Source organism: Benincasa hispida, chromosome 2, assembly GCF_027475165.1.
Source record: "Benincasa hispida cultivar pf3 chromosome 2, pf3_genome.v1.1, whole genome shotgun sequence".
In the NCBI taxonomy this organism is placed as follows: domain Eukaryota; kingdom Viridiplantae; phylum Streptophyta; class Magnoliopsida; order Cucurbitales; family Cucurbitaceae; genus Benincasa; species Benincasa hispida.
The window spans coordinates 36,812,115-36,838,788 of NC_143479.1; positions in this window are offsets into that span (position 1 = coordinate 36,812,115).

Below are 26,674 nucleotides of genomic sequence, written 5' to 3' on the forward strand. Positions count from 1 at the left end.
ATTGTATCGATAAATGGTACTTTCTTAGAAGAAGACCATAAGAGAGATCATAAACCCCGTAGTAAGATTGTATTAAATGAACTCTTCAGTGAAGCTATTGATACATCAACAAGAGTTATTGACAATGCTAGTACATCAACAAGAGTTGTTGATGTTGGCACATCGAGTCAAGCACATCCTTCTCAAGAGGTGAGAATTCCTTAACATAGTGGGAGGGTTGTAGACCAACCTACTCATTACATGAGTTTAACAAAAGCCCAAGTTGTCATACAGATGATGCCATTAAGGATCATTATCTTATAAATAGGCAATGGATGATGTGGACAAAGATGAATGGGTGAAAGCCATGAATCTAAAAATGGAGTTTATGTACTTCAATTCAGTATGGGATTTTGTAGATAAACCTGATAGGGTAAAACCTAGAGGTTGCAAATGGATGTACAAGAGAAAAGAAGGTGTAGATGAAAAGATACAGACCTTTAAGACTAGGCTTGTGACAAATGGTTATATCTAGGTGGAGGGAGTGGATTATGATGAAAAATTTTCATCTATTGCCATGCTAAAATCTATCTGAATCCTCTTATCCCTTGCCACATATTATGACTATGAAATATCGTAAATGAATGTCAAGACTGCCTTTTTGAATGTTAATCTTGATGAGAAAATCTACATGAAGAGCCAAGGGGATTCATAAAACAATGTTAAGAGCAAAAAGTTTGCAAACTCAGTTGGTCCATTTATGGATTGAAACAGGTATCCAGGCTTTGGAGCATTAGGTTTGATATTATGATTAAATCTTTTGGCTTTAACAAGAATGTTGATGAACTTTGTGTCTACAAGAAGATCATCAACAGTTCTATAGCTTTCTTTTTATTGTATGTGGATTGTATCCTACTCGTTGGGAATGATATAGGCTTTCTCATGGGTATAAATTAATGGTTGGCTACTCAATTCCAAATGAAAGATTTGGATGAAGCACAATTTTTTCTTAGGATTAAAATTATCAGGGATTGCAAGAGCAAAATGTTAGCCTTGTCTCAAGCATCATATATTAACAAAATTCTTGTCAGATATTAAATGCAAAATTTCAAAAAGGATACACTACCTTTTATGCATGGAATTACATTGTCTAAGGAACAATATCCTAAGATAACTTAATAGGTTGAGGATATAAGATGGATTCTCTATGCATTAGTTGTAGAGCCTTATGTATGCTATGTTGTGTATTAGGTTGGACATATGCTATGCAGTCGGGATTGTCAGTTGACATCAATCCAATCCAGAAGTAAATAATTGGACTAGGGTTAAGACAATCTTTAAGTATCTTAGGAGAATGAAGGACTATATACTTGTGTATAGTGCTAAGGATTTGATCCTTATAGGCTACACTGACTTGATTTTCAGATTGATAGGGATTCTAGGAAATCCTCATAAGGAACAACAAGCTATATGATCTTATCTTTTTTTCGTTGCTTGCAAAAGATAAAAAAATAAAATAAAATTTATAACCAAACTATACCATACTGGGTTAATCCTTAAAAAAGCTCGAGTTATAGTTTCATTAAGCCAATTTCCTAGCTAAAGCGATAAATGAGAGGGTTTAGTGTGGATAGAGTGGTGATGTGCATGAAAAATAAAACCAAGGGGTGAATATAATCTAAGAATTGATTAATCTAATTTCAAAAGCAAGAGATTGAGGCAGCAACACGACGCCTAAAGATAGCACGGTGGCACTAATGCCACTTATCGAAATTTAAAAGGGGGTTGATAGTGCAGCATTACGCCCTACCTTACGCGTATGTATTGTGCTGATGAATCTCTATAGCGCTGCAGCACTCTAGGGTAGCGCCATGTCACTACCACTTTTCATCACCAAAGATTGGCTCTCTGGAAAAAGTATCGATTGTGGCGTTGTTGCACTACTGCGTCGCCCTCTTCTAGGGGTAAAATGGTCATTTCATCTCCTTCGAAAGTTTAAGTGCTCGATATCACTCTAAATAGCTCTAAATCAACCTCGAACGGCCTGTAGCACCCTAAAATGCATCAATTGCTCGATAATCTACAATTTCAATCATTTAAACACATTAAACGCAATGAGCAAGGTAGATTAAAGACATATAAATAGCTTTTTTTTTAGCTATCAAACACCCCCACCCTAAACTTTGCTCATCCTCGAGCAAGGAAAAACTAAATATAGTTACAATTCAGGTGATGCAAGTGACTCTAATCTCAAAGCTAAAGATAACAACATAATTCACTAGGTAGAGTCATTCAAATGCATGCAATCAATTATGAAATTTAAAACTAATTCTCTATCCCTTAAGTGTATATGTGTGCTTAGCCAATCCTATCTAGTTTTTTACTTGCTGAAGAAAGCTGTATCCAACCCTTAGCTCATTTTCCCCCTACTTTGGCTTGAAAGATTAAGCATTAAGCCTCCTATACTCAAAGTGATGATGACACACTTAAGAGAACCAAACTTTTTTTTAGTTTACACAAAAAGGGAAACCTTGTCTAGACATGTCACCTTCGTTTTGGCTTGTCCACATAGGTTACATGACAAACATCCAACTATGAGCAACGTCTCCTTAGAAGGCACTACATCTTACTTATTCTTTAAGGATACTTTAACACAGAGAGAGCTACGAGTTCCATAGTCGCCCTATCCCTAAGAAAGATAAGTAATATCCTTAAAACATATCATACAGACTTACTTTTACTCTACAACATGCTTTACCTTTCTTACAACATTCTTTTATTTAAACGACTTTTACTCTACAACAAAAGTTTGGAAAAAGCATAAGCATACATTACTAGGCTGAGTTTCAGTAATTTTAATGATAATCACCTAAGCCTTTCGGGGTGGCAACAAGCATATGGACCAAATAACTGAATCCTTAACATTCAAGACCATAAATAGGATGAATATGTGCTAAAAATGCAAGGAAATTAAGACAAAATTTTTAAATTTGGCCCAAAATCATGCATCATTTTCATGAATCTTAAACAAAGTGAATAGCATTCATCTGAAGCCTATCATAGAAAGCCAAAATAACATTACATGCAACAAAATCAACATATCATCAATTCAACCATAAAGTCTGAGCTCAGGTGCTCGAGGACTTGGCAGACATACATATCAACCACCACACCCAACCCAAAATGATCATTGTCCTTAATGTATTTCTAATGAGATCACAAGAAAAATAAAGACAGGGAAACAAAAGGTTGCCTATGAAAGAGTTTCATGTATTAGTCTTTGAGGTGTAGTGATAGGGCTCGCCACCTTAAATCATTTCTTCTTCTTCTAGGGTGTTTGTACAAAATAAAAACAAGAAGCTAAGCTAGAAAGCAGTAAAGGAAAGCAATAAAATCTTCACCTTGCTCCCTTCAGGAGGGAAAATTTTTTAACGTTGGTTGCTTGACGTGACCTGTCCTCCTTTCAAGGTACAAAGAAATTCTCTTATTTCTTAGACACCTTCTTACTTGAGTTGATGTAATACTCAATTCTCATCAAGAACTCCGTCTTCTGAAGGGCACCGGATAGGTGGAGTATTTACTTTTTGATATATTTGAAAAAAATGGGAAAAGGAAAGAATCAAAAGACTCAACGAACTCAAAGTACTCAACCAAGTCCATAGTAAAAAAAGACTCAACTGATTCTTTAGAATAAAAGGAAGAAAACTCAAACATATGCGAAATACAAGAGGTTAGAATAGGGCGAGATCTTTCAACCTCTAACTCTATCATTTGGATCTCAATGGGTTTAGGCTCAATTTTTTCCTCTACCTCAACTATTGTTCTCCATGGCACGAGATCCTCGTTATCCTCCTCCTTGTCAAAGAGCATTAGCTCATTCCCTAAATCTTGCAGCTTGTAATGTATAAACAAATTGTTTATTTAATAAAATAAAAAGTTATTTTACTTGACATTTAGACATACTTAACTTAATCTAATAAACTAAGATCCAAGATTATCTTATATAACTTGAATAGTATGTGGTTGACATATAGGTTGATCATATTCAAGTGACAATCTAAAGGGTCTATAGTATATAGGTAAGGTTAGATACCCCATCCTAGTAACACTATGGATATGACCCACTTTGTAATAGTTACAAATGATTTGATCCAAATCGTTTATTTCGAGACATGCAAGTTGGGGTATCCAATACAAATAGTTTTTATAAGATCGGACTGAGAAATAGTTATTTTCTCCTTGTGACATCATTGACTGAAGAGATAACATTTTATAGGATGACCATATGTAACTCGATCTCAATCCTGAGTGAGTTATAGACTCCTGTCTGTAAGGGTTTGTCCTTTGATTTGTATGGGTGAGAGTGCCCCGTGTCGCCAACTCAATAAGCCTACCATTTTGGGGACAAGACCGAGTGAGGAGCTGAGAACATAGCTACACAAGATGGAATTCACCCATTTCCAACAATAGGGTAAAGTAGAAGAGTTTCTCCATTAAGTATTGACTCTAGGACTTGAACAATGTGTTCCCTTCCTCTTATTGGCCCGAGAGGGACATGTTCATTAGAGAATTAGTGAGACTTATGGAGCAAGAGGTAATTAAAAGGGTAAAAAGCTAATTTGACCCAGCTGTAATTATGAACAACTCATGAAGAATCGACTTACTTGTAATGGCTATATCCATAGACAAAAAATATTCTACAGTTCGATGAATACAATTATGAGTCTTAGTGGAGTGACCCATAGTTAATGAATGTTGATTAATGTTATTAAATAGTTTAATTAATTAATCTGGGACCATTGAAGTTTCTAATTTGTAGGTTTATTAGGTCCCTTGCTAGCTCACTATTGGGTAAAACAAGGATCCAAGAGTTTTTTAAGAAGTTAAATTATTTAAATTAAATAAGGGAATGTGCATTAATTGTATAAGATACAATTAATATAAAGTATATAGATACATTATAATATAAAGTTAATTTTGAATGAGATTCAAAATTAGACTATATAACACATAAGAATAATGTAATTAGTTAAGATTCAAACAATAAATAACATGGATGAGATTCATATTAAAACTATATGTTATAATTGATGTGAACGAGATTCATAGTAAAACTATAGATTATATAAGAAACACTTATTTGAATATGATTTAAATATGTTTTTAATTAAATATAAGATATTTAATTGAACAAAAATAATTAATTAGACTAATTAATTAGAATTATTTAATTCATTTTATTTTGTTTTGAATAAAATAAAAATTTAATAACTCCCCTGCACTGCAGGACAATGTGTGTCTGCGAGAGTGGGGGGTGTTATCCCCCTCTCACTTTAAAACTACAGAGAGTTTGGATTTGGGGTTGCTAGAAAAACACAAGTAAGAAGAAGCTCACTCTCACAAATTCTCTCCATCTTTACAGAGAAGAAAGTTAATCTTCGATAAAATTTCCTATTCTTAGTAAGGCTCTCGCTAACCAATCCTTGCCAAGAGAATAGTGGAGAAATCCTTTTGGTGGTGTCCAACTAGTTCGTTCGTTGGGAATACTGTTCGTTGTTGGAGAAACTTCTTCTGTGAAAAGGAACTAGAAGATGGTCTCCAAAGGTAATCATAATTTTTTTTTTTTTTTTTTTTTGTAGTTCTCCTCTATAGACAACATGCTTAAGTTTATGTTTTCCTTCTCTATAACTTCGTAATTCTAAATCAAAGTTAATAGCAAGGCCATCAATTGCTTCCGTTGGAGATTCCTGCACTATACTTTCATATGCTTTTTTTTTTTGTTTTAAAAATTATTACTATTGCTACAAAGATGAATCAACGAACTTCCTGCTCTACTTATATCGTTGAATCTATTGATGTGTGGCATGGTAGATTAGGTCATGTAAATGTTGCATCAATAAAAAAAAACATTTAGATCTTATGAATGCATTTGAAATACATGAAAATGATAAATGAACATGTGGAAAAATAAAGTTTACCAAAAATAACCTTTTAACCTGTCAGTGCTAAATGTACAAAATTAGTTGAGTTATTTCATTTGGATTTGGCTGACTTAAAAAACACCACTAGTAGAGGTGGAAAAAATCATTATATCTCCTTTGTTGATGATTTTTCAAGATACTCCAAGATTATCTTTTAAAATCAAAGGATGAAGCAGTTAGGATATCTTTTACATATAAAGTAGAAGTACAAAATAAATTAGACAAAAAGATTAAAAGGTTAAGATCATATAGAGGGAGTGAATATAGTGATAAATCACTAAAAGACTTTTGTGAATTAAATGGTATTATCCATGACTGCAACTTATTCACCTCAACAAAATGGTATTGTCGAACGTAAAAATAAAACACTTAAGGAAATGATGAATGTTATGCTTTTAAGTTTTGGGTTATCTGATAATATGTAGGGGAAGGATGTGCTTTTTGCCTCTTTCATTCTTAACCGTGTTTCTCATGAAAAAATTAGATAAGATACTGTACGAATTGTGGAGAAGCTATTCACCTAATCCCAACTACTTGAGAATGTACAGGTGCTTAACTAAGGTAGCATATCCTGCATTCAAGAAACCTACAATTGGATCTAAAACTTTTGATTGTGCTTTTATTGGTTATACTAATAATAGTGTTGCATAAAGATTAAGATTTATGTGTTTGAATGATAAATCAGTTTGTGAATATAGAGATTCTGAATTTTTTTAGTGTATTTTACCCATGATCAAGATAGCTAATGAATCAGTTAGTACATCGAATAATGATAAAGTATTTGTTCCTTTACCTTCTTCTTCTAATAGTATGCATGAATTTGAAGCTAGAAGAAGTAAGAAATAAAGAACTTGGGACTTGGTGGATATTCCTAAAGGAAGTAAACCAATTACATGTAAATGAATTTTAAAAAAGAAAATTAGACCTCATGGTTCAACTGAAAGATACAAGGCTAGATCAATATTAGTGGGTTATATACTAAAAAACAAAGTATTGACTACTTTGATATGTATTTTCCTGTGACAAATAGCTACAATTAGAGTCCCTAGCTGCCATTCATGGTCTTCAAATATGCCAAATGAATGTAAAAACAACCTTTCATAATGGTGATCCAAAAGCAGAAATATAAATGATACAACCTAAATGCTTTACAATTGCTGGTCAAGAGAATAAAGTATACAAACTTAAAAAATCTCTTTATGGTCTTAAGCAAACTCCTAAACAATGGTATGAAAAATGTTAGATGATATATAATTAAATTTAACTTCACCTATTAGCTTAAACTTTTGGATCAATTGGTGATTTAAGATAGTATCAAAGCACGTGGTTTAGAGAGGTCATGTGTTTAAGTCCCTACATTGTTGTTTTCTCCCCAATTAATTAATTTTTACTGGTATGACTCTTCTTCATATTTCAAGCTACAAGTTATGGAGAGTGTTAGATGATATATAATTAAATTAACTTTTACCCATTAGCTTAAGCTTTTGGGTCAATTAGTGATTTAATTGAAAAATTAGCAATACTTTAGTAAATAATAATTTCAAGGTTAATTATTCTAATACATGTGTTTACTCGAAGTTGTTTGGAGCTGATTGTGTGATCATCTCTATGTATGTTGATGACATACTTATCTTTGATACAAAAATGCATGTAATTAGTAATACCAAGTTGTTGTTGTTATGACATTTTGAAATGAAAGATATAGGCAAAACTGATGTGATCCTTGGTATTAAGATAGGAAAGATTGAAAATGAATTTTCTATATATCAATCACACTACATTGAAAAGTTGTTTAAGAGATTTAACTATTTTGATGACGATTTTGTAAGAACACCTTATGATGCTATTGTGAGTCTTAAGAAAAAATAAGCGAGATAGTGTTTCTCAATATGCGAAGATTATAGAAAGTGTTATGTTTTTAATGAACTATACTAGATCTAATATTGCATATGTTGTAAGTACATTGAGTAGATATTCACATAATCCTGAGAAAAAACATTGAATTACTCTTCTTCGTTTAGTAAGGCAACTTAAGGGTACATTGGGTTATTGTTTGCATTTTAATAATTTTCTTGTCGTATTAGAAGGGTATTATAATGCCCACTAGGTAACAGAGAACTACAAAGCAAGCTTCACTAGTGGATTATGTGTTCTTACTAGGTGGGAAGAGCTATTTCAAGGAAGTCCGCAAAACAAACATGCATAACAAGGTCTACCATGGAGTCTGAATTTATAACTCTCAAGCAGCAAGAAAAAAAATGAATGGATTTGAAGCCTACTGTGAGATGTACCTTTGTGGGGGCATCCGTACCAATCTTTTTGTATTGTGATTCATAAGCTTAGAGTTGTCCACGAGGCAGGGTAGGGATGGGCAAGCCTTCCTTATCCCCATCTCCACCCCCTATTTCATTCCCCATCCTCACGAAATTTTTTGTGAGGATCTCAGCGGGATCAGGTTCCCCGTGGGAAAAATTCCCCTATTGTCTTTTTTTCTATTTTTACCAAAGTTTCATTTAATTTAACTAAATAATTTTTAGCCATTTATTAATTCTTTAAATGAACAATTTCCAATACAAATTTTATTTAAATAAAACATTATAAAATTTCTTAATAAAAACAATGAATATGTGCAAAAATATAATTAAAATGTCAAATACCCATAATTTATAAATATTAAATATTATGGATGTTTTCAAAAAAAGGAAAATGAGCAACCTTATTTACAAATATAGCAAAATTTCACTATCTGTCCATGATAGACCGCGATAGACATCTATCAGTATTGGTATAGATATCTATCATGATCTATCGCGGTCTATCACTTATAGACGGTGACATTTTATTATACTTGAAAATATTTTCAATAGTTTTATCATTCTAAACAATTATCCTAAATATTACAATATTATAGTCCTTTTTAACTTAAAATTACAACGTTAAAGGCGTTAATATAAGATAGTCCTATGGATTAAAAAAAAAAGTAAGAAAGTCTTAAAGTTAAATATTAGTACTATAGGAAAATCTTCAATTACATATCAAGCCATACCAAAACTTCGTTAAAAAAAAAAAAAAATACAACAACATAGGAAAATACTGAAAAGTTATTATAAATCAATATGATACAAATTAATTAGAATACAATTTTTTAATAAAAAAAAGAAAAGCAAAATTAGAATACACTATAATGAATGGAGGTTAGACACCAGAGCTTGGGAAGTGTCTAGGAAGTGGGAAGCTGAGGGGAGTTGCTTCTTATATATATACATATGTAGTCAGGGCGGGGTCGAGGATGGGAAATATAATCTCCATCCTTGGTCCCGTTTAACAAATAGAAAAAAACTACTCCTCACTCCCTTTCTCATTTTCCATGCAATAAGGGATTTCCGGCAGGTTAAATGGACATTTCTACACAAGTTGCCATAGGAATTGTCAAGAATAGTGTGTATAAAGGCAAAAGAAGACATATAAGTCTCAGACGTAGAGTTGTGAAACACTTGTTTAAAGGAAGAATTATCTCCTTGGAGTATGTGAGGTCTAAGAGGAACTTGACGGATTCTTTGATTAAAGGCCTAACAAGGATGGTTATTCTAGAGTCCTCAATGTGCATGGAACTCAAACCCTAAAAAACTCCATAGCCCTTACTTTGGGTGGTTCTAGTACGGACTTGATAGATCATTGTGAAATCTTCGTAGCTCAGTTCTTTAGTGGTTTGTCTCTGACAGATTTGATGAAGTTAGTCCTGGTATGGATTAGATGTGAAGTCTTTATAGCTCAATTTTGAGTGATTAGTCGCTGACAGACTTGATAAAGCAATTAATGTAATTGTGAAGGGGTGCCCACCTCCTATGGAAAAGCTTAATGATCTTTTTCTAGATCTTTCACGTTGACCCGAGGTTTATATGCATGGCTTTAAATAGAATGTATTGTACCGCATAATCAAGAAAAATTCTAAGAGTAAAACATGTTATGGTGGTCTCAATCGTAGTTATTGAAACTTCAAGTGGTAACTCACTCACTCTAATAAAATTGTTGTACTACTTCACTATGCATTAATTCAAATCACAAGATATTGATGCTTAAGTTTATTTTCACATATTTGCTCAAAAACAAGTTTTTAAATAGTTTTTTGTTTTGGTTTGCTATACCAATCATTGTGGAAAATTGTTGGGAATGACATATGGGCCAAAGGCTTATAGTAAATTAAAATGATATTTTGAGGTAAAGGTATGAGTTTGTCACACATTGAAAGATTTTATTTTGCCAAAGTATATATATATATATATATATATATATAAACTTACAAGAGAGTTTCCAAATTGTAGTTGTGGTAATAGGAACTTTTCCAACATGAGCATGTCGCCGCTATCCATCCAATCAAACAAGCAAGTTCGGGTGACCACACTCATTCATAAAAATAAATAACCTTTTATTTCCTTTCTCTTTATCTTTTATCATTTTTGTTACCATTTTAAAAATCTATTTTATAAAACTGAAAATTAATTCTTCAAATTAATTCTCTCAAATCTAATAACATTTTTCCTTCTTCATAAAGCCTTTGTAATATAATTTTGGAAAGACAAAGTATAGAAAAATTTCCATCTTCTTCATCCTTTCTGATTTTCATGTTATTGATTCTGGGCTATTTTTTCATCTGATTTCCATCCGTTCTCCAACGAGCACACGTCAAAGATCAAGTGTTGTGTAAATTTTTGAGAGTAACGGGCTTTCTACAATTTAGTACCGAGGTCGGGTCGTTTTTACTTTCAAGGCAATGGGTTCCTCCATGCCATGACAATCTGCATTTTGTCCTATCAATTAGTATGGGAGATGATAAGGGGATAGAATGTTTATCAATTTAAAATTAAAAAATTTGAGCTTCTATTATGGATATTGTTTGAGGAGGAACAATGAACTAAGTTTGAGGGTGAGATAACTCTTGAATAAAGAGCTAAAACATCCATGTATATGGTTATTGTGAGAAAATTGCCATAACATTTAGTCCTTTTTTTTTTTAATAATAAAATTTGGTTGCTATAACATTTGATTGTTAAAGCATTAAAATTAGAAGTAATAATTCCTTCTTCGTTGTAGCTGAGAAGTAAGGAAGCTTAGCCATTGCTATTTCATCTAGGGTTTTATGTTTTAACCATTTCTTGCTCTATTGGTAACTTGATTTCCTCTACTGTTTTGAACTTGTTTGTAGACCCAATAATGGGCTAAACCCATTTGGACTGAGCTGGAAAATGAACTTTATTATAAACTTGTAACTTGCTTTAATATTTTTGTTCTTTGTTGGGTAAACTCTCACTTCCTATGCCATTTGAAAGGTTATACATGTGGAATACAATACTAGAAGGGTAAGGCTATGTAAACAGGTGCTAGATGTTATAAGCATGGGGTTGAGAATCATTTCGCATAAATCAATGCTAGGGATTGCAAAGGTCTCATGTCCAAATCTAAGTTGTCCATAAATAGCTAAGTTAAGACTTCAAGAATCCTGAAGAAAAAAATGTAGGAATACTTCCATACAAGAAGCATTGATAGCTAAGTTGTCCATTATGTTACTTGTTAACACTATGTAAACTTTGAATACAACAAACATTTGTATGTAAATTTAAACCCCAACTTTAAGAAAAAAAGTGCTTGCTAAGCACTGAGTTTCGCTCATGTTGGTTAAAACTGTGTATACTTGCACAAATTGTTGACTGTTTTATCTGTTTGGCTAGGATAATTTGCTCTGTGATATACATTCCAGGCCGAAAATGGCCTATACTATTCTCATTCATAATTAACCAAAAGTGATATTGTTAAAAACCTCATAGATTGATGTATGAACATGCTCATATTCTCAACCTTTTTTACCCTTATCTCTACTTTTCAAGGTTTAGTTTAGCTGATTTAACGTTTTTGCATTCAGTGAACAACCTCTGTGTTAAGTTACCACTGTAGGATCGATATGACAATCCTAGAGAGAGTGAATAGGGTTTATTAAAACTAATTAAAACTTTTTTTTCCTAATGTGGGCTCAATTAAACAAATTAATAAATCTTTTTGTTAACAAGTAATTTAAACAATAAATTCATGCAATAAATTCAACCCAAAATAATCGAGAAGTTAATAATACTACTTTAAAGCCCCAAATTGATTATTAACAAGATTGATAATAAATGTATAAATTTAATAACTAGCAATCAAAATATACAAAAACGAACAAATATTGCAATTAATTCCACGTAATAAACTATAATAACAGATTAATTGCAAAACTAAAGTAGTATAGTAATAGAGAAAATTAACACCAGAAATTTTTATAGTGGTTCGATCAAACTCAACCTACATCTGCTTTCCCAAGCGCCTTTTGGGATTGTGTATAATTATCTCACCGAATCTTTCCACAAATTAGAGCCCAACCACTGCACCGCTCTTTTTGCGAGTTCAAGAGCAAACACAATCCTTTCTATGGATTAGGATCAAATGGTTACAACCGCTCCTTTGACGGATTAAGAGCAACTTTTACAAAATGTTTGGAAAATTTAAATAACACACATGAGAAACTCTCTAAAAGAGTGGATTTACAAATTTTGAGCTCAAATAAAATCAATTCCCACCATACATAAATGTCTCTCAAGAATAAGATGAAAAAGAAGAAAATTGAAGCTTGGAGAGAGCAACAATGGAGGCTTAATGAATTATGGAGGATGGTAGAAAGATGTGAAATTGTTGTTTTAATTTTGGAGAAGATGAAGAATTTAAAAAGAGATGGGTAGGTGAAACCAAATTCATTTGAGCAATTGGATGTTGGTAAAAAAAATTGAATGATTGAGATTTAAAATAAACTAACCAGGACACAAACAAAAAAATAATACAATAATTTATAAGTTTTAAAATCATTTCTTTTAAAACCCAACAAAAAGCAAATACCCACTATGTGTCCAAGACTAACAGTTAGACACAAACATAAAATAATAATAAATTCACTTCTTTTTAAAATCAATCCAAAAATCAAAAGCCTACCATGTGTCGCTTCTCCATTGCTCCAAGTGGCATCTTTCAATTGGTCCACTTTGATGAGAAAAATTCTACCACGTCATCTATTCGAGGTTCTATTAAGTTTGTTTCAGCCATATATTTTTCGTTTAAACTCTGATTTGAGTGATCCAAATTGTGTTGAAATCATTATTCTGAGCTCTATGTAATAGACTATTCAAAACACTAAAATTGTTAGTGAATAAGTTCAGATTTGTTATTATCAAAACATTAATTAATTAATTACTAAAATTAATTAATTTTGGATTAAGGGCCAAAAAACCAACAACTGCCTTTCATATTATAAATATGTAATTTTTCTTTTGAGCCAATAATAAATTGAGTTATTTTTTTCAAGTCCTTGTGTGCATCAAAGAAGCACTCTCATGTAGTGTATATTAAGTATGTATCCACATATTTTATTTTTTATGACCCTTGTAATGTGGTTAATAATGGTTGAGTTCAGTCAAAGAGATCATTTTATCCTCTTATTTGCATTTTACTCTCCCATCTATTTATGATTTAATGCCTCATTCTTAAAATTTTGAGTGAGTACTTAGCCTTTCATTCTTCAAACTTTGAATAAGTAAAATACTCATTTACCTTTCTAAATGTTGAAATGAGTCTACTTCATTGGATGATATTAAGCATGCAATAAATGATATGGTTTATTAAAGTTTTTAATAAAAAAGAATCATTATTGTTAAACTATCCAATATAAGTGTTATATTGGGCAAATTTAACAATCACTTAGTCAAATTGATTAGCTGGATTTTTCTAAATTAATGAACCCTAGGTTTAAAATACTAAGTGGGAGGAAAATGATGTATATGATATGTCAATTTCCTCTCAAGTTTCTCCCTAAATAGTTCATATCGTGAGATTTATGCTCGGCCTCGAGGCATCTTTGCTTGTGTCCCCCAACGATGGTGTTTGCATAGGTCAATACCAAGATGAATGAAGGGGGTGTTTATAGTAAGTACGAGAGGGGGCATGTGTCAACACATCTCACAGCCTCTCTCATTAGTTCCTCGTAAAGTTTAATGCTCGACCTCGAGCACCTTTGCTTGTGTCCCCCTACGAATTGAATTTGCATGAAATTTTACACAAACTCCAAAAAGGGATAGGACTTCTTTAGTTTTTGCCCTAATCGGTTTTTTCTTACGATTGTCTCATTGGGGCAAAACTCTAGAGTCCAAAATTAAGTGTTACATTTACAAGAAATTGTTAAGTAAGTTAATAATTTCTGGACCGAATAATGATGACTAATCGTTATAGGGATAAGATTTATTCTGGTGTAATGATTGGTTGAGATTGTCTCAACCCTATAATAGCTTTTATCCTAACTCATTAAAGCATCATTGCAAAATAAGTCGAAGTTGTATAAGCTAAGCTTGAAGAAGAAAAGGTTGCAGCAGAAGATGATGATCTAAGAGAGCAATTTCTCTTCCCTTTTCTATATACTTGATTTTGTATATTAAATCTTTTCCCCACACATAATACAGGGTAGTGATGTATAGATATATACACTTAGGTTTTAGAATAAGGACAAAAAATAACTAACGAATCTTCTGTACAGCTGGTAGAGAATAATTATATGGCAGAGGTTGTTAGGAAATCATACACATCAGCATCAGCGAGAGTATACACACCAGCGACACCAGTGAGAGTATACACACCAGCGATAGCATACACACCAGTGATACCAGCGAGAGCATATACACCAACAACACCAGCGATACCAGTGAAAGCATACACACCAGCGAGAGCACATACACCAGCGAGAGCATTCATATCCGCTTCTACATGGCTTCTTGTCATCTGCTGATGAGGCAATTTATTCTTCCTTGACATCCCCCCTCAAGCGAGAGGGTAAGTCCTTTAGTCCGAGCTTGCTTCGAAGGTAGACAAATGTATCAAGAGGTAAAGGCTTAGTTAGGCAATTTGCCAATTGTTCTGCAGAGGGTACATATCTAAGATGAAGTTGACCTTGAAGGACAATGTCACGGATGAAGTGCACATCTATTTCAATATGCTTAGTTTGTGCGTGAAAGACAGGGTTGGCAGTTAAGGCACCTGTACCCATGTTGTCACACTAGAGAATAGGTATACCCTTTAGAGAGAAACCAATCTCGATTAACATATTTTTCACCCAAATGATCTCGATTGCAGCATGAGCAATAGCTAGATACTCGGACTCAATACTGGAGCGAGCCACTGTCATTTGTTTCTTAGATGACCAAGAAATGAGAGTTGATCCAAGATAGAGGCAATAAGCAGCTGTAGATTTTCGATCATCAATACTTGAGGCCTAATTTGCATCAGAATAGGCTGTTAAATTGAGGTAAGTATCACAGTTGATGGTTAGGCCAAAGTGGAGAGTCCCTGCAAGATATCTAAGCACACATTTGACAACTGACCAGTGAGCTTTGAGGAATTGGCTAAGCTTATTAACAATGAAGGCAATGTATAGTCTTGTATTAGTAAGGCATTGAAGAGCACCAACTGTGCTGTGATATAGAAATGGGTCATGGAGGGGTGTTCCAATGCTCAAGGACAGAGAGGTGCCAGGTATTGCAGGGGTTGGACAAGGTTTCATATGGTTGAGGTTTAGTTTAGAGAGAAGCTCAGTTATGTATTGAGCTTGATGTAGATGTAGGCCGGAGGGTGTATAAGAGATTAGGACACCAAGAAATTTGCTGAGCTGTCCTAGATCTTTGAGAGAGTACTGTGTATGCAGTCAGGCAACAAGATGATCGATGTGAGTTGGATCACTGCCGGTGAGTATCAAATCATCTACATAGACTAGCAGCAGAGTGATAAAGGATGAGGTACACATATAATATAGAGAAGTGTCTAGGGAGCTTACTTTGAAGCCGAGTTGACAAAGAGATGCTTTGAGCTCATCATTCCACGCACGAGAAGCCTTCTTGAGACCATAGAGAGCTCTATTGAGCTTGCAAACGTATTGTGGGTGAGTTTTGCTTTCAAAACCCAGGGGTTGAGACATGTAGACAATCTTCTTTAGCTTGCCGTTGAGAAAGGCATTATTGAAGTCAATTTGGCGAAGCGGCCAGTGATGAGACACTGCCAAAGTAAGTATAATTCTAACAGTAGACATCTTGATAACAGGACTGAATGTATCAAAATAGTCAAAGCCAGAGTGTTGATGAAACCCTTTGGCAACAAGACGTGCCTTATACCGTTGAACAAGGCCTTGAGCATAACGTTTAATACAATAGACCCATTTGCAACCAACAACATTTTAATCAGATGAAGGAGGTACTAGTGACCAGGTATTTGTACGTTGCAGTGCAGCAAGTTCTTCATTCATAGCTTCTTGCCACTGTGGAGCTGTAAGAGCCTGAGAGACTGAGGTTGGTTCACTCTGAGTAAGGTCTTCAATACGTTCAGCAACCTAAGCCTTGGGTTTGAAAATACCAGCCTTCCCTCTGGTGATCATTGGATGAAATGAGGGGTTGAGTGGTAGGTTGTAGGGATTGCTGTAGAGAGGAGGGTAGAGGTGTTGTTAAGGGTGACACTGTAGGGGATTGAGAAGTAGTTGAGGGGGACAGTAATGGGCTAGGATATGAGGAAAGTGAACTTGTGGCTGGTGTAGGAAAAGTGTGAGGAGATTGAGGTTGGATAAAGGGATTTGTTTCAGGTGAGGGTTGTGGAGAGGATGGATGGACAGAAGGTGAAGAGAACCATGTGGAGATTGATGGAGCTATATTTGTGGGAGTAGAGATTTGAAGGTTAGCAAAGCCTATTTGGAATGGAAATTCGTCTTCATTAAATATGACATGGCGAGAGATGATGACCTTCCCATCCTCAGTAAGACATCTGTGACCTTTGTGTATTGGGGAAGGGCCAAGATAGACACATTTGCTGTTGTGAAAGGAAAACTTATGGTGCTGGTATGGACGAAGGTGTGGATAGCATGCACCCCCAAAAACTCTTAGAGATAGAAGGTCAAATTTGCTTCCAAGTAACACTTCCATGGGACTGTGACCCTGAAGGATAGGAGAAGGAAGAGAGTTAATAAGATAAATAGCAGTTTGAAAGGCATACCACCATAGATGCAGTGGCATCTTAGCTTGTGCTAAGAGAGTAAGACTGGTTTCAACAACATGGCGATGTTTACGTTCAGCTCGACCATTTTGTGCTGAAGTGTAGAGGCAGGAGACCCTTATTTGAATTCCAAGCTGATCACATAAATGTGCCACTGCTTTGTACTCACCCCCACCATTCATTTGCATAATGTGAATGGATTTGTTGAATTGATTAAGAACAAAGGCTTGAAAGTGTCTAAAGGCAATTACAGTGTTACTTTTCTGTTTTAATAGGTATAGCCAAGTAAATCGATTACAGTCATCAACAAACAACACATAGTATCTATATCCATCCATAGAAAGCATTGGGGCTGGCCCCTATAGATCAATATGCACTAGTTCAAAAGGTGTGCTTGCATGGGAAAGAGAGTCAGAAAAGGGTAAGACATGAGACTTTCTAAACTGACAAGCTTCACAAAATGACTTCTCATTATAAGTAATTTGTAAGTTACATCCACTAATTACTTTTGACAAAACTTTAGGGGATGGATGGCCAAGTTGCCTGTGGAGAAGCATTGTGGTTACTGTCCTACTGGTTTGAAAAGCAGACTAACGTGAGAACTCTTTGGATGGAGCAGTCAAGCGAGCATCTGACAATCTTGAAGTAAGTGGTGCATTATCTATAGACTGGTTGACATCCTTCAGCTGGTATAGCTCATCTTTAAGCCAGCCTTTCAGGATTGGTACTCCCGACTCCTTGTCCTTGACCACACAAAAGTCAGCACGAAATTTAACCACTATATTGTTGTCTTTGGCAAGTTTGGATACACTTACTAGGTTTTTAGCTATGGCGGGCACATAAAGAATGTTTAATAATGACAGAACACCAAAACTAGTAGGTATATTTGTATGTCTATAGCGAGATATAGGAAGGGATTTACCATTTCCAACCACTACTTTGTCATTACCTGTGTAAGCAGATGAGGATTGGAGGAAGCTTGGATTGCTGGTGATGTGTGAGGATGCCTCATTTTCTACATACCAGTTGGGGTCAGCAACTGACTCAGGTGAAGCTACAGCTGAATGAGTAAGAAGAACAGAGGTGTTCTGTTCTTTACTTCGATTTGGTGGGAGTTGAGTAGATTCAATACGGTTGTGAGTTTATCTGGGTTGTTGAACTCCTTGTTGTATCTGAAGTAGCAAACATCAGCTGTATGCCCAAGTTTTTCACAAGTTTGACAGGTTGGTCTAGCTTTGGATGCATTATTCCAACGACCATGACCCCTGTTGCGACCTCCTCCACCCCTAAAATTTGGTAGTTGTCCAGAAGAGTTTCGAGGGGTGTGTGCTAAAGGATTGGACTTATTATGCACAATGTTGGCTGAGGGTGGGCTGGGTGAGAGTGAGACATTAGCTATTTCAGTAATTCCTATCTTGATAGTAAGTTGATACTCAAGCCTTTTCTCATATGATAGTAGGTCAGAATGCAGATCAGACCAACGTGTTGTTCCTTTACTTTGATTGCTACTACAACTGGGTTATACTCTTCATCAAGACCAGCTAGCACTTATGAAGTCAGATCAGAGAAGGAGACGGGGGAACCTGCAAGGGCAAGACCATCAGCAAAACGTTTCATCATAGCAAGGTACTCACTCAATTTCAATGCGCCTTTGCGAGTTTGCTGAAACATTCTTTTGAGGTAATCTGTTTCAGCTCTGGATTGGACTCCAACCAACTCTTGGATTACTTCCCAGAGTTCTTTGGAAGTTTGAAAACCCATCACTTGTGTTGCTATCTCCTAGTTCAATGAGTTATAAAAGCTAGCCCAAAAGGAGCTGATCCACTGCTATTCAGGCATCATAAGTTGAATTTGATTGCATTTCGACATCAGGGACTGAGACAGTGGTTGGATCTACACTGGAGCTTTCACCGGATCGACCACTGGTTGGAACTTGAATAAAACGATATGGGCAAGGATTTTTCCTAGTTAGATAACCTTCCAATCTGTAGCTTCTTAGAATTGGCCACGCAAGATTCTGCCAAAGCAAGAAGTTCAACCTATCCATTTTGATGGATGTCACTTGGTTGAGAAGTTGATTTAGGGGAGGACCTGTGATGGTTCCACTGCTGGCAGCTCCAGAAAAAATAGGTGAGAAAAAGTTTGTAAAAGGTTGATTTGCCATAGCTTACCTAGGGCTCTAATACCAAGTCGAGCAGCTGTATAAGCTAAGCTTGAAGAAGAAAAAGTTGCAGCAGAAGATGAAGATCTGGGAGAGCAATTTCTCTTCCTTTTTTCTGTATATTTGATTTCGTATATTAAATCTTTTCCCCACACATAATATAGGGTAGTGATTTATAGATATATACACTTAGGTTTTAGAATAAGGACAAAAAATAACTAACGAATCTTCTGTACAACTGGTAGAGAATAATTATATGGCAGAGGTTGTTAGAAGAGCATACACATCAGCATCAGCGAGAGTATACACACCAGCGACACCAGCAAGAGCATACACACCAGCAACATCAGCGAGAGCATACACACCAGTGACACCAGCGAGAGCATACACACTAGCGACACCAGCGATAGCATACACACCAGCGATACCAGCGAGAGCATACACACCAGCGAGAGCATTTATATCAGCTTCTACATGGCTTCTTATCATCTGCTGACGAGGCAATTTGTTCTTCCTTGACAAAATAGATGTCACATAGGGTACATTAGATTTTTGCTAAATTGATTGGTTTTTCATGGGTAATGCCTTAATAACTCAATAAATAATTTGTATGTTTTCAGCAATCTTTATAATGACTAGCGCTGCACTAAGCTTGTTGAGTGCTAATAAAACGAACAGTGACAATTACACAAGTTGGAAAACACTATGAACACTGTGCTTATAATCGATGACCTAAGGTTTGAAGGATCCCAATGAAGGGTCCTTGAGATGAAGTGACAGATCATCCCAAATCCCAAAATTTTACAGAACACAATTTTACAGAGAAAAGAAATAGATCATGCATTTTATTAAACAAAACATACAACATGCTTGAAAGAATTATAGAATAATTAAAAGGGTTTCAAAAACCTCTTACCTTTGAAGACTTTCTTCAATGTGATCCCTCTCCAACCAATGGACAAACCCACAACGATTACCGCAATATTCTCTGGGATGAGAATCCAGGAGGTGTGGGGCTCTGGTGATTTTGGATTTTGAGAGAGAGTTTTTGGAGAGGAGGAAGGAGTAGGGAATTTTTCCTTTTCTATCACAGAACCTTTCTCTGTTCTTTTTGCAGGATGAAGAAGAAGAAGATGAAATTGTTTTCCCACTTGTGTGAAGTGGAGAGAAAAGTGGGAGGAGGGAGTCAATTCCCCCCCTTTAATTAATTTAAAATTAATTAAATTAAATAAATAAATAAAATTTATTTATTTAATAAGTAATTTAATATATATTATATGATAAAGCTATATATTAATATGATAACTACTTTATCATATAATATATATTAAACTATATGTTATATCAAATATAATATATAACATATAGTTTTAATATTGTATCATCTACAATATAACCTATAGTTTCTTTCTCTCACTAATGGCATTTAATATAAATCACATTTACATTAAATTTAACAATATGAATCCAATTCATATAAATAATATTTGAATCATATTCAGATATTTATTTCCTCTCATAAATAGTTAATATTATAATGTATCAAATACATTATAGTAATTATATCACATATAATTGAAGTTTAATTAATTATATAATATATAATTAATTCTCTCAATTAATTCGAATAATTCAAATTAATCCAAAAACTAATTCTCATTAAATCTCGTTGAGCTACCAAGGGGACCTCATGGACCTGTAGCTTGAAGCTCCAACGGTACATGAATAAGTAATTAAACTCTTTAATTAAATTATTCACCATCCATTAACTGTCGGACACTCTACTAAAGATCGACAACTGTACTATTCGCTCTACAGATATATTTTCGTGTCTATTGGATATAACCAATCAACAGTACGATGACCCTTCACAAATTGCTCGTAAGTACAGCTGGGCCAAAATTACCGTTTTGCTCCTATAGTTACATCTAACTCCTTAAGTACCACTGATCCCTCTAATGAACAATAAATCATAGTCCAACTATGATCAAACTTCTCTCGGACCAGGAGAAGATGTGGCGTCACATTGTTTACCAAAATGTAAGTCTCTATTATGAACGATGTTATATAATGAGACTAAATATTTCGTGGTCTGGTCTTATACAAACTCCTTTGTATAGAATATCCCCACTCACATGTCTCCACATGAATGATCAGGATCATATCATTTGTAGCACTTTACAACATTTGTAACATCTTCAAAGCGGGCCATACCCGTAGTGTCACCAGGATAAGGTATCCAGCCCCATCCATCTATTATAGATCATTAGGTTATCACTTAAACATGATCCATTCATATGTCTCTACATACATTTTTAAGCTACAAGATAACATGAATGTTAGTTTATTAGTTTGTGGTTAATGTAACCAATTTTGAAATAAAACATCACATATTTTATTACATAAATACAATGTTTGTACATTACAATTACAAACCCTGTGACCCTACGAGATTTAATGCATCAACCTCAACAATCTCCCACTTGACCTAAAGCTAGTGGGGCATATAATGTAAAAGTCATACTAAAATAAAAGTACACAAATCAATAAACTAGGGCACAAACTGCCCAGTAGAAATCTCCCACTTGCCATAGTCTAAACGTGGCCTGTCTCAAAGACCCATACTCTGCAGGTGACCCTTGAACACTTTAGCTTTGAGGGCCTTTGTAAATGAATTAACAACATTATGCTCGGAAGCTATCTGCGTGACGATCACGTTCCCTCGATGCACAATCTTTTGATGAGATGATATTTCCACTCTATTTGTTGCATTTGTGATTCCTAGGCTCTCGGAATAAAGTATGATGGGCTTTGACATGTCTGAAACGACTTCCAGATTAGTCAAGAATTTTCTGAGCCATATAGCTTCCTTAGCAGCTTGACAAGTCGCTACATACTTAGCCTCCATAGTGGTGGAGTCAGCAATGCACCCTTGCTTGGTACTCCTCTAGACTATTGCCCCTACGTTAAGAGTGAATACTAATCCTGATGTTGATTTCCTAGAATCCTTATCAGTCTGAAAATCATAGTCTATGTATTTAGTAAGGATCACATCCTTAGAACCATATACGAGCATGTAGTCCCTCGTTCTCTGCAGATACATGAGGATGTTCTTAATGGTGGTTCAGATTAGACTGATATCTACTGACTATCCCCACCGCATAGCAGATGTCAGGTCTCATACATATGTTAGGTCTTTAAAAGACGTATATTTTCTATGTTAATTTTCCCAAAATAGTGTTGCTTATTTGCTTTTAATGCTAATTTTGTAGGTAAAATGGTTCCCGGTGCGTTTAGGAGTCATTACAATAAAACTAGGCCAAATGGATAAAAAATGACTAAGAAAATCAAATAAATTGAAGAGAATCAGAAAATTACCAAAACGCTATCAAGTGTCATCGAGTAAATTGCCATTGAGTAGCATCGTGTACCATTAAGTAATGTTATCGACCATCGAGTATAATCAAGTAATGCATCGAGTAATCGAGCATCGAGTAATTACTAGAATACTATCGAGTATAATCGAGCATCAAGTACCATCGAGTAATTACCAAAAAGGCCATCGAGTAAATTCCATCGTGCATAGAGTATCGAGTAAAGGCCATCGTGCATCGAGTATCAAATTGAAGACAAAACACTCAAATTTGTTGCAAAACTCAATGTGTTACAACACTCCCCACAACGTTGCAATGCTCTTGATTTTGACGCAATTCATCCCGCGTGCCTTACGCAACCAAGCTTTAGTGCAGCGTTGCAACGTTAGCCCAACGCTTCTTGGCTTTTCTACGATTTAGCGTTGCAATGCTGGCCTTGGCATCACAATGCTATGCCTTCAAGTATAAATAGTTTTCTTTCATTTTTGCTAAGGAGGGGAAGCACGATTTCAATGGAGGCTGAAATTTCTCTTTGTATCAATTAGTCTCTATAGTAATTTTGTTTCCTACCTAGGTTAGATTTTGATTTCTTTTTGCATTGTAATCAATAACTTGTAATTCTTCATGAATATGTCTATGGATGTGTGAAGTAATTCAAACTTGTTTCTATTTCAAGACTTCTTACAAATTCTTTTGAGTTTTCTACTTTTCTTTATTATTAGTAATCTGAATTTCAGCATTCTTGAATACGTTTTTAACTCTTGAAGCATGTTGAATGATCTATATCTTGAGCATGTTTAGCCTAGATGCTTGGTTTTGTCACATTCACTCATGATTGAATACGTTGCTTTTAATATGTTCGATAGAATGCCTAACCAAGGTCTTCAAGAGGCAATAGTAATTGTGTGTTGAGTGGTTGACTATCCTAAGACGTCTTCAAGAGGCAATAGTAATTGTGTGTTGAGTGGTTGACTATCCTAAGACGCACTAATTACTAGATTTAGAGAAAATTCGGTTAATTGAGTAAGCTATCTTAACAATTAATCGACGCAATTGAATCCTAGAACTTAATGCACGTGTTTTCTCTTCTATATGGCCGCTAAGGAACCCAATAGAGGTAGAAGCATGTAGATAGATTAGGGTTAAAGCTATCCTACCTTAATCGTTGATTAGGACACTTTCTTGACTAGGTTATGCTAGTTGTCCGCCTTTGTAGAAACTAGTTTAATCTAGATTAAATAGTTGCGTGCTTAATCCGATTGTGAATTAATTTATTGGATTCAATGATAAGAATTGCAATGAACGTCTAACTTGGATTAGAAGCAAGATTTTTCTAAACTTGGTTACAACTATCCTTTATCTTTTGATTTTTAGCATGTTTCTTGTCTTAATAAAAAAAAACCTTTGTTTTATAACTTTCATAGTTAAGCTCGGTTAAAGAAAAGATTAAATACCATTTCCCTTGGATCAATCTCTTACTTCCACTTTAACTATGAGTTAGTTAGGTTGTTGTTTGAGCTTTACAAATATTGTTTTTTTTGGGTTAGGTAGAACTAACGACACCTACTTAGCTCCGAATAACATAACATCGCATATATTTGGCTCCCAACAGCTGATGCATAGGGGATTCGTCTCATTTCCTCAACCTCTTGAGGTGTCTTAGGACATTGCTCCTTAGACAATATCACTCCATGCTTGAAAGGTAGTAATCCCGTCTTGGAGTTCTATATCGAATACTTGACAAGCATTTTCTCAATATATGATGCTTGAGATAGAGCTAGCGTTTTGTTCTTTCAATCTCTAACGATCTGAAATCCCAGAACAAACTAAGCCTCTCCTAAATCTTTCATTGGGAATTGAGTCGCTGATAACTTGTAGAAATACAAGTTATTTATACCATCTTATTTAGAATATGCGGCAAAAAGAAGGGAAAATGTTCGTTGAACACATAGAAATTGGCTTAGGAACGTAAAAGTTGTAGAGTGCCGGAAGCACACCTGCTAACCCCATTGTGATGGCAAAAAGGGATGTCCAAGTCTTTGTTTTGCAGGAATCAGGTCACCGCATGCGACGATCACTTGAGGACAAAAAGAGCAACGCATGCGACAATCGATAGCGGCTTGAAAAGAGCAAGGCATTCGCATTGCATGCGATGGTCGACCGAAAACAAAAAGATCGACGCATTTGCACGACATACGACGATCTATCATGGACAAAAATATCAACGCATTTGCACCGCATGCGGCGATCGATCGTAAATGAAAAGAGCGATGCATTCACGGGGATTTCTGTAATTGTACAGCTTTTCTGTTGTACGATCTGACAAATTGAATATGGAGCAGAGCGGACGTTTCCACAAAGCCGTGGCAGAAAAAGTAACTTTTCAGAGCGCGACCACTGACGAAGGAGGTGCCAAGGTCTATAAATAGCTACATTAATTCCAAAGAAGGGAGGCTGATCTAAAGAGACATTGATCAAGAATTCATGGAAAGATGGTCTGAAGAGACATTTTAGAGAAAATTCAGGGGAAAGAGAGACAAGTCCGAAAGGGAAGTCTCGAGAGCCAGAAATTCATCCACAAGCCCGAAGGGAAGCTCTGTGCAAAGATCAATTCTACCTGGGAAACTATCCTGAGAAGGAAGTTTTCCACCTCACTCCTCCTACACGTCGACAAGCAAATCGTCTCCGATCGGGATCTGTGTCAAGACATTGACACGTTTTCCTTATTTGTTCTCACTTTCTATTCACCAACTGTTGTTCATTTGTAACCTCTCATTCATTTATTTGTAACAAACGCTTATCTTTATCTTTTAATATCATTATCATATTTATTGTCATTTCTCTATTCTCCACCATACATTCATCGTCCATCTCTCTCATCATGTGTAACTAATCCCCCAGGGTAAAGGGGAAGGATTAAGTGAGTAAGTTAATCTTTGTTGAAGAAATCAGCTAAGTTTAGCTAACGTATGCTCAACGACATCTTCACCTGTGAGAGTAGAAGTGAAGATGTTAATCCTCCTCTCGAAAGAAGGTTGATAGAATGCGTTAACTAAAGTAAGAAGTATTTTCAGAGATGGAAAAACCTTTTGTTTGCAACGTTCATCCTTGATTCACCATAGAGATATGGGAACATGGCCGATCACTGAGAGGTGTAAGCCAAGGGAATGCGGAACCTTAGTTGCGTCCTCAACAGGATTGACGAACTTGCGATGTCCTTTCCCTCAACCCATTCTCTTTCTGACACACTTCACAAGACTTGCCATCGCATTCCATCATACACTTATACATCTTCATAGTTGTTTATTTATTTGTCATCACATTTTATTTTTCACCGCATTTTATTTTGTCACCGCATTTTATTTTATCACCGCATTTTATTTTGTCATCGCATTTTACTTTTTCAATATAATTCATTATTATTTTGCGCCTTTCTTTAGTCTTTACTTTACCTGTGGAATTGGAAAAGTTGATTTGCAAAGGTTATTCTACTAAAAAAAAGATTCCAGTCTCCGGTTCGCAAACAGATGGAATTGGACCTTTTATAAAAGAAATTATCTGCCCTACTGTCTGTGGTAAGTCAGTCATATAAGAGCCAAAACTGCTAAGGGCATTCCATGCAACATAAGCATCTAGGAAAATCCAATTTTCTAAGGCATGATTACGACTACGTGAATGCATTGCTGACACTTCCCCCGGCGGCTAGGCCCCTGCTTTAGGCACAGGCTTTCTCAAACAAAGGAGAATGAAAGCTAATATTTCACAGTTTTCTTATGTTCACGCGGTGATATTCTATCTTTTTAAGAGTCAGTACTACCCCTAGGATCTATATGTACCCTTATATTTCAAGAGAGGACTGCTCCAAGTTCTTTCTCTTCTTTCTTTTTTAGTTTAGAGATCAATGTCCCACCGAGGGAAAGAGTTTAAGCCAACCGGCCAAATTCCAAGAAAGCCATTCTCACATATATAACATTAATATCGCATTGATCATCGCAATCCCCGTGTTTAACCTCAGATCACTCTGAGAAACTTGTGGTGGAATTATACTTGGTTCCGGTGCAAGAAAACTTGTGACACGCACG